Here is a 10,160-nt window from a genome sequence, read left to right on the forward strand (position 1 = left end):
ACAAATTCTCTTCGTGTCCCGATCCCACCTTCATCACAACCTGTAATTATCTTAGACTCCTTAGGATACTACTTAGACAGGATCTTGTGCCATAAGAGTATCGCCTTTCACCCCTCTTTTTTTATCCCAACGGAATAGACAGTTGTGCCATGGCCAAATTGATGATGCGAGCTGCTCTATTTCCTTCAATTTGCCCTCCTTGGAAGATATGAATGATAGCTGCTTCACCCGCTACAATCATCCATTTCTTTCCACCACCACTTTCCAAGTACGCTTGGACCTTAGAGGGTACAAGAGTAAGAAGCCCTGGACATGGTGGATGATTTCTTACATAGGTATACAGGGAGGAGGAGGAGGACTTCATCGAGTATTTTAAGGACTAGTAGATGGCATCAATAGGTAAGGATTTGGGTTCTACTTTATACTTTTACCTCTCTTATGACCCTTATGTTTACTTTTGGCTTTCCAAGGAATGTGGATTCGAGTTGCTCGCAATTTGCCACACTCAAATCATGAGAAAAATGGTAGCATCGAGTCCTATCATGAGATTTTGAAATCACACTTTCTTACTAGATGCAATACATTTCATGGTCAAAGGGTAGATTGACTTCTACAAAAGCTATTGGACCCTTGTCATTCTTATTATTGGTATTAGGATAGGTTAAAGGAGGCAAGGTTTTTTAAAAACTTCAATATCTTGGACGTTGTTGCAAGCTCAATGCAGTGTGCCCAAGGAATCCCTAATGACAATGTAAGGTTCTCGAATATTGAGCACAAGGTTGCCTTGGTGAAGAGCCAAAATAGAACAAACCTATGGCACAAAGTGAAGTATGTGAATTATGAGTAGGAATGTTGCTCATGTGAGTAGGCTATGTGTGGCAACCTTTGCAAACATCAAGCAAAGGCATTGATGATTGGTGGTTTACACTTTTCCTACATCATCAAGGCATATCCATGGACTTGTACGACTCGTCCAACAAAGATGCACCAAGTGAGTCGTTCTATTGCTAAAAGTCTCCTACTATGCTTTGCAAGCAAATTACTAAGTGATTGTGGTCCAATTATGCCAAATGGACTAATTGATGTCGAGGACCCACTTTCCACGTCTCCTTGTGGGATTGTTGCAGGTACAAATAGATACATGCCATCATTGTTAAATTGTTGAAAGCTAGCATCCATTAATGGAAAGTGGTTTGTTACTAGTCTCATCAATGTCATCAAAAGAAGATAAGATTACACAAATATGCCAAATTGTTGATGAGATACTCTTCCACCAGTGTCGTAGGTGTTGGTGCCTATGATCGATATGTGATCTATGATGTTACAATCATCTTAAAATAATGTGTACTTGGCAGATGGTGATGTGGAACTATTGAAGTTTGCTTGATGTCTTGCTCTTCAAACGCAAATGTCTATCCAACAAGCAAAGGTGTTGAAGTCACAACTACCACATCCACTTGATAGCTTTCAGCTTGTCGAAGATAGCTTTGGAAATTCACTAGCTAGGGCACATCCATTATTTGAGCTAGGTTGCAGCAATAAGTTTTGAGACAAAAACTACAGTTGAGGAAGCTCTCCTCTCTCCCAAAGCCTCCTTAAAAAATTAAGATTACAATGCCTAGGAAATTAGATAAGGCATGTGAGGAGGAAGAAGTAGGGAAGGCTTTAAGTTGACCAACATCTTGTACACTATCATGCATATGATGCACAAATCTTTTTATCACATTGACAATATTTGTATCTTTTTTTAGAATGTTGGCTTTGGGAATTTAAAGTTGGATGATATCCACGAACATTTGGTGTTATTGTTGTGCAATGAGCATCATAGTATTACCACTTACGTTTATTAGCCTCATTATTGGTGCACCCATTAACATTAACGTTATAGAAATGCCTATTTGGTAACTCACTATGTGGGTTTGTGTTGGCTCTAGTTCCACTAATGTTTCTTTTGTACAATAGGACATTTTCTTGTTGGAAGTCTTGGTACACAATTTCTTTTTGGGCACCTTAGCTCTAGAATAGATCTTAATTTGTCAACAGCATTTACAATAGCTCTACAATAGTCACTAGCACAAAAGTTTACCATTTTGCTGAACTTCAAGAATTACGAGCTTAAGGATACAAGATAAAACCATTGGGATAGAGCATGCATGCCGCCTCCACTCTATAAGATCTTGGTCAAGACCACGTTATAACTACAACAAAGCAAGGTTTATGCAACTATATGAAATCAATCACTAATCAAACTCACAATACAACAATTCATTAAATGTAGGTTTCAAACGTAGTGTTTAAATTAGCTATGGAAAAATATATTATTATATTCTAACACTACTTTATAACATACCCTAACAACATTTTAAAAACAATTGCATGAATAATTGTATTTTTGTTGATTACATATGGTTTAAACTATATTGCTACTACTTTGTGTGATGCTACAAGAACACACCTAATGGTATACAAGGTATTGTATCAAAATACAAAGGACTAATTAAGTAAAAATGGAGTAGGCTAACTTTTTAAAAGGTATACAAGGTATTGTATCGAAGTACAGAGGACTAATTAAGTAAAAATGGAGTTAGCTAGCAATGTAATTCATAGTGCACCCCCACTTTCACTTGGGAGTCTCAACAAGACAAATAGATTCTCAAGAGGGGATCACATGTCTCAATAGATCCATGGCACATTCAAGCTAGTTTTCATCTCATGCTAGCATTCATCCGACTTACTAGTTAGCTTGTTGGTTGCTGTAGTATCCATAGTAGTAATAACATTTGCAATTGGAAGAAAATGAGTTGTAATGACCTTGAATATAAGCGATAGAGACAATGGACTAATTCATATCTCCAAAATTGTCTCTATTATAGCTAGTATTCATCTCGATTACTAGCTAGCTTGCTAGTTGCCATAACAATAACAAGACATTTGTAATTTAGATGATAATGAGTTGTACCGACCCTTGAACCTAAGGGATTGAGAAAATAGACTAATACTTTCCATATATTAAGAGAGCAAAGTCAAGGACACCTCTCAAAGTCTATGGTCATGAGCCAAACAAGAGTATTAATCCAAATTTCAAGTTGTACATGGTGCACCTCATGCTTTGTCCAATCACCCACATATTAAACAAGAATAGCCACTACCAAACTAGAGAATATCAACTAGAGCCCAATTTTCAGGGACCATCATTGTCTTAATAGATCTTTGGCACATCATGCTATTGTTAGTACAATGTAAACAATCAAACCTCTCGTTTTTGGTATCACATGAATAACTTTAATTTTTTGAAGTGATCACAAACGTTTGATCATTTTAGATTGATCATGCCCAAAGCCAAAACTATGGAAACCCTAAACCAAAATTCCAAGCATTAAGGATTATGTAAATATTAGTTTGTAAACCGGACATTGAGGGCACTTGTCCTTTTTTGCAGTCTCTCATCATGGGCTTAAAAATTTGCAACAAAGTCACAACATCTACCTTAAACTCGGAATCCTAGCCATTCTTTGCATCATCCTGTGTAAATTTTAGTTCTTTAAAAGAGATTATATCTGTACAATCTTTTGTAAATATAACAACAAGAGGCAAGGTATGCAAGGAATGAACGAAGCGATTTTATCTTGTGAAAGTATCGTGCATGCCCTTCTTCCCGCAGGCCAAAAAGAAGAGACAAAGCGATTAGAAATGGCTGCTCTGAAACAGAGCTGAAATGTTTGCTCCCAGGCCCGTCTGCTGCCAGCAGACATGGCCGTATTCCTCCTATCTGGCACCAGTAGACAACAGCCTCTGGATCCACACAGAGCCAACCTATTCGGGTGTCCGGAATCAGTCAGCGAGCTGAGCAGAAGTTTGGTGGCATACATGGCCACCATCGACTTTCCCTCGATCAAATATGGAAGCAGCAATCACAATCAAGACATGTGCGCAACCTTTATGGCTTTCGGCTACACTCTAAGCAGGCTCCCCAGTCTCTATACATATTCTTGCACAAGAAAGACTGAAAGCACTCAGCAGCTCTAGCAGTATTCCCGAAACGAAGCTAGATTTATTGAAGGACACAAGATTATCGATGATTAGCAGGTTCCTTGTGTACGTCTTTACCCATCGCCAAAAATACCCCCAAGAGCCTTGCTTCAATGCTTAATTCCAAAGACACTCGCCCGGTGATCGACATGCATACTGATGCGTTATTTGGAGTGGTAGGCAGTGCACGAGCCTCGAGGTCAGCTGGCTCACACATCTGCTCTCCTACGAGAGAGAGAGAGAGAGAGGGAGAGAGAGAGAGAGAGGATGCTCTGTTTCAGCCTCTTGACGGCAGACGTTGACGTCGGATAAAAAACTCCACTTGATATCTAACCTGAGCTTACCTTGCCCTTCGTGCATGCATGCAATCCTCCAAACAGTTGCTGGAACTTCATCAGCAGTTAGCAATGTCAATGGGCGTTCTGTGAGGGGGCAAGGAAGACGCTCAGGAATCTGGTGATAGCATGGAGATGGGCCATGCTGCGGTGGGGCGAGGGGAGTAGACGAATATGGCTGCTGTTGATTAAAGGGAGCTGCGGAAGAATCTGCAGGAGCCGAGCGATAAGCCGGGGAAGGAGCTGGGACCTGCATGACGTGAGAAAGGTCTTCTTGCTCCAGTTGTGTTTTTCTCTACCTAAGCTCAAGAATCAGTTTGCTCTATTCTCTGTGGCGAAGGTTTACCTATATTTCATGGGGCGTTTGCCAGGCAAGTTGGAGTTTGGACGCTGGTTCAAGTTTACCTTCCAGTCAGAAGCTACTCTGCACCAATGTCGCTTAACAGGGAAAGGAATTAGCTTCGCACTCCCGGACTCTACTGCAGAGAGAGAGAGAGAGAGAGAGAGAGAGAGAGAGAGAGAGTATTGGGGACTTACATATGGAGTGTGGTTGGCTTCAATGGTAATCTTGTAGAGTACTCTATCCCCTGGTTCGCTAACTTTGTGCCCAATGAAGTTCTCTTGTACGAGTGCCCGGTTTAGGTACAGTTCCCTTCCCTACTGGGTTGGCTAAAAGCTACTGGGTTGGCTAAAAGCTGAAGTCGGTGCTTTGCCAGAAGTGTTGCGGGGCTGACTTGTGGGACACGAGGAGTCTCGATTGTAAGGCCTGGGAGTAGGTGTGCAAGGAATTCCACCTTACTTCAACTCAGCTGGAGTGGTTACAGGAAGTACTTGGGAAGAAGAAAGAGGACTCGCCCACCACTCAGAATGAGGAGTCTAGTTAACATGCTAACATCCATCAAGTATATCAAGGTCCAAGCTCACACAACTAAAGAAGAGAAGTTTTTGTGAACACTTAGTTAAAGTGAAGGGTCAATGGGGTAAGGTTTTCCCCAACTACTCCATCATGGTTTTGGGCATGCAGAAGCAGAAGGGTGTGGCAGACAGTACCATCTTACAGGCTTAACATCCCTTTAGTGGATATTGGAGTTTGCTGTTCCAGAGACTCCCTATAAAGGACGAGATTACCAAGTTTATGCTCGAAGTGGGCTTCTTTGTGGTCGTACGGTATAAGCAAACACAGAGCACTCTAATAAGACCAGGGGACATGCTGGTCCCTGCAGGCTGCCTACATGATTTGGACGAGAATTGGGCTGCGGTGAGAGCAGTTGTCATTAAGGTGGACTAGTGGATCATGAATAAGCGAGTGCATGGGCCTGAGTGCAATAAGAATGGGGATGCCCAAGAGAAGCTGACATGAATGATCTGAAGTCGCGAAGTTTCTTCGGTGCGTACTTTTGTCCATCTATTCAGTAAAGGATCGTTTGACATCGTGTGCTTGGACAAACATTCTGTGAGAAGATGGAGAAAAGCTTCAATAGTACACATGGAACCTATGTTGTACAAATAGGCCTTGGTTTCAGTCTTCTAAAAAGGTGTTAGTTTCCATTAGATATTACATAACTCAAACAATAGATGTATCATGGTTTGCTCTTTCGCAAGGACGAGAAAACAAGTGCTATAGAAAAACAGGCATGCCAGACATTTATCCTGCACTTGTGCACGAGACTTTCATCCATACTCCTAGCTAAAATGCAAGGATTGCTCATGGTAGGAGAAATCAAGAAGGTGACATTTCACTATTCAACTGCCTTACATACTAAGTACTAGAAGCAGCCTGTCAAATGATTGGACCAAAAATAGGATTGACTATGGCATCTTATAGGCTGTGTTCCTTGCTAAACTTAAAAGGGACAAAGAAGAAGATTAAGATAAGGCAAGATAGAAGGTTAGACACCAGCATGGCACGCCAAGACTTGCTCCAGTCATTCCACAACTGTTGACAGATATTTGCAGGAGACGGTTCATTCGGAACCTGTAGATTTATCTTGAAAAACTGCAGTACATTCTCCTGTTTGTACATGTGATCCAGCACATGAAGCAAGCTCCTTCACATGATAACCAACCACGTCCCCCCCTTTCATTACATCACACACCATTCCCATCTTTTTCAACACCACCACATAAGGCTTCAAATCAACATAGAAATTCCAGTCAACAGAAGGAGCATCTTTTGCATCTAGCACAGATTCCCACTCCCTGTGCTGCTTCAGGATTGTCATCCAAGGTTGCTTGTACCCATGATGCACTGTCTTGACCCAATCATTTCTTTTCAAGCTTTCTAGAAGTTTACAAGGGATGGATGCCATCTTTGACAAAATGCATAGCAACAAGCATACAGAATCTGCTGTAAGATTGCTTGGGCTTTGCAACAGCAACAAAGGAGCATCTGGCACATTTTCAAGGTCCGTTACATCACCCCCGCCACTTACAGTTCTCAAAAAGTCAACCACATCATGTGTGGTAAATTGTTTCATAACATCTGGAAGCCCCAAGTAGGATTCACTCAAAATCAGAAAATGCTCTTTCCAAGGGCATCCATCTGTGATAAGTTTAGGCCATTGGCAAACCGAGGCAGGGAGGAGGATATTGCTCTTCTTCTCGACACCCCTTATAATATGATCCTGCTTGCTTTCTACACAAACTAGTGGTACTTCTGAAAAGATCTGTTTACATGATCTTACATTCAAATGCCCATCTCCCTTTGCTTTTAGAAGAAAATGCAGAATGGTTACAGCCAATGATGGATCAGTTAAATCCTGGTATTTGGCTTTTGTAACCAACAACCGAGCATAACTTCGTACACTCAGCATCACAACTCCTGCAATCTGCTGTAACCACGATGTTAATCTGCTGTTCAGCAAGTCAATCTGCTGCTTGGTTTGTGGGGAAATGAAATGAACAGTCACCCAAGAATCAAACATGGGGAGCCACTCAGGGAGGAAGCTCTGACACTCTGAGGCCTGGGGTAAGTACAGGTGTTTCCTCGTTCTGGATATAAAAGGAGAAATTAGGCTCACAGTCATAGTTGTACTACTTGCATCTTTGTAGCTTGATACATACTTCAGATAGGGTATGTCATCAAGTGCATGGTTGCTAATGAGCTTACTAGTGCACAGGAAAGTAAGCACTTGTACATAGAGATAATCAGGCAGATCAAGCATCCAGCCAGGGCTATTCAAACAGTTGCCATAATCCTTCTCAGTGCAAGGCTGCACTCCAAGGGCAACCAACACGCTACATTGTTTTGCTTGCAGAGCATTGTGCACTATGTACAAGCTTTGAGACTGTAATAGGGCAGGTGCAGGTACATTTTCTCGCCAAGCTTCAGCAAGCAGATGCCTAAATTTAGCTGATACCATTCGAGCTAGTGAAGGGCGACAAAAGAAACAACTTTCATTATCAGAGCCAATTGTCTTGGGAAATGCTTGACCCAAACCAGAGTCGCACAGGACAATATCCTCCATCTTCAGGCGTCTCTGAATATTTTCACAAATGCCACCAAAATCTCTTTCCACAACCCTTTTCAATGGAATGAAGTCATAAATGGGCACAATTTCTTCACTGTGCACAGAACGCAGAAGGTAGTGAAAAGCTGCCATAGAAGCATCAGGAATGCAGGATAGGATACCTTTGTTCCACACACTGTCTGCACGCATGCTCTCTCTTGAAGAGATCAGCAGAAAGTCGGCATTAATGATAAATGGGAATCCGGCATTAATTTTGGTGGGCAAGAAGGCAGAGAGATCCCCTGCTGAGAGTTTCCCAGCCTCAGATCGAGGGAAAGCCAGAGTGATGATCCATGCTTCAACGTCCTTCCGTTCAGGTATGATGTGGCTGGGATTGACAGGAAAAGACTGCCGCCATACATGATAATGAGCCTCTAGTCTCATGAGAGAGGCAAACTAAAGAATAATTGGGATGCTCAGATACCATCTTTGATGTACTGGACAATGGTGTTGGATGATACCTCACAACACACATGCCTGCATTTCTCTTGCTGAACAGTTCACATCCTCTAACTAACTCTTGTGCAGTCCTCTCTCGAGTATAAAGCTTCTCCACCTTGTTGAGGAAGAGAAGCAGGCTTGGTGTGAGCTCATGGAGCTGCTCCCTAATGGCTTGCACCTTGTCATCTCGCACAGGAAGGAGAATGACTGTGGTTGGAAGCTGTGGCATAGCAAGGCATCGGAGCAGGTCTGCATTAGATGGCTTCTCTGTCCATTCAGGCACAATAAAACCCATACCAGTCTCATCTGTTGGCACTTCATTGAATCAAATTCGGAAGCCTCTGCTTATAACAATGGGATGTTGAGTGATCAGAAAGACACTTTTGAAACCTATCCCTGCAGTGAGCTATGCATTAATCAATACACATTCATACATCTATATCATCAAGGTTGAGTTAATTGTTTCCACACCCCTCTCTAAAATTGCGTACCTTTCTCTCCTATGTAGCCTGAAGCCCTTCTCCCCTTCTTAGTGGACCGTCCTATACTGCAAAGAGATTCCACATTGTCGCTTGTGAAGCCAACTTCATTGTTGAGAACCAGAAGTGTCCACTTAACACCCACATGCGCAATGTCTTCCTCTACCAGAACAAAGCCAAGCTCTGGAGATACACCTTGCAGGTAGGAATTATCATCCGCATTCTACAACATTAAGACATTGCATCCCAAAGGATTTCAAACCCATGGTACTGGGGCCTATACAAACACAGAGCACACAGATGCCGAAAACACTACCAACCTGGGGCCCAAAGTCTAAGGCCGACATTGCAGATTAGACCAAAGGAAAGACAAGATGTTATGAATATGTACAACCATGGAGGAGCTCATCAATTAGCAAATATACAAACAGTACTATGCATGCAACATTCAACAATCAATCCATGCGGGACAGCAATTTATTTGCTTTCATTCACAAATCCGTGTAACTCCTTAATCTCTGTTGCACGTATATACAACAATGACACAATTCCCATAAAGCTTCATCAGGGATATACCTACCTACCTTTAACGATGCCTTTTTACTCCCGCCTGACCCAACACGTAAGATGGGAAGTGAGCCGTCTGGCAGATCACTTGGCAAACACCTCATATTCAACCATCAATCCTTGTAACTCATTAGGGCAGGCAACTCATCAATCATACGCAGAATATGCACCTGGACGAGCTCCATGACGAAGTGGAGGTCCTTCTGGTAGAGCTCGGCCGCGAGCTGCCGGATGGCCTCGTGTATGTCCACGGCCAAGGGATTCTTTGCACAGCAGCCGATACCGAACTTCCGCGTCCGGATGTCCTGAATCATCCCCTTCTGCGGACTGTTCTCCATGTTGCTGCAATCCTCCATAGCCGCATTAAACTTTCTACTGGACTTAAATGTCTCGTCTAGCGACCGGGCTCGATATAAATGGTGCTGGGACGTCTCTGCTTGTAACGAGACAAAACAGAGGGACCAACTGCATGTAGGATATAGACGTGGGTCTTTATAGAGCTGAAGACGGACAAGCAGGAGCAATACGCCCGCCCGCAGGGAAAGAGAGAGAGAGAGAGGGAGAGGTGGGTTTTTGGTTGGGGGCGGCGGCGGCGGCGGCGGCGGCAAGCGAGCTTTCCGCTGGCACCCCATGCCATGATGGCTTATCGTTGAGAGGACCTGCCACCCCATGCCATGATGCAGTTCTTAGAGCCCCATCACATGAGGGCTTCCTTGTGAACGATATACACAAGTAACTACCAACAACACATTAAACAAGCCCTCATAGACTATATACACAAGTAACTTCTAACAACACAT

At 42.8% G+C, this 10,160-nt stretch overlaps 1 pseudogene across 1 annotated transcript; it reads right to left on the reverse strand.

The window, feature by feature from the left end:
* Positions 1–5,866: 5,866 nt before the first annotated feature.
* Positions 5,867–9,911, reverse strand: LOC148025544 (uncharacterized; annotated as a pseudogene). Its single transcript, XR_015693118.1, has 3 exons — positions 9,531–9,911; positions 8,806–9,016; positions 5,867–8,710 (listed from the first exon to the last, which is right to left on the reverse strand). The product of XR_015693118.1 is annotated as an uncharacterized LOC148025544 (transcript).
* Between the last annotated feature and the right edge of the window lie 249 nt (positions 9,912–10,160).

Source organism: Lygodium microphyllum, chromosome 14 (assembly GCF_053477565.2).
Source record: "Lygodium microphyllum isolate KBCC chromosome 14, Lygodium_microphyllum_v1.1.10, whole genome shotgun sequence".
Taxonomy (NCBI): domain Eukaryota; kingdom Viridiplantae; phylum Streptophyta; class Polypodiopsida; order Schizaeales; family Lygodiaceae; genus Lygodium; species Lygodium microphyllum.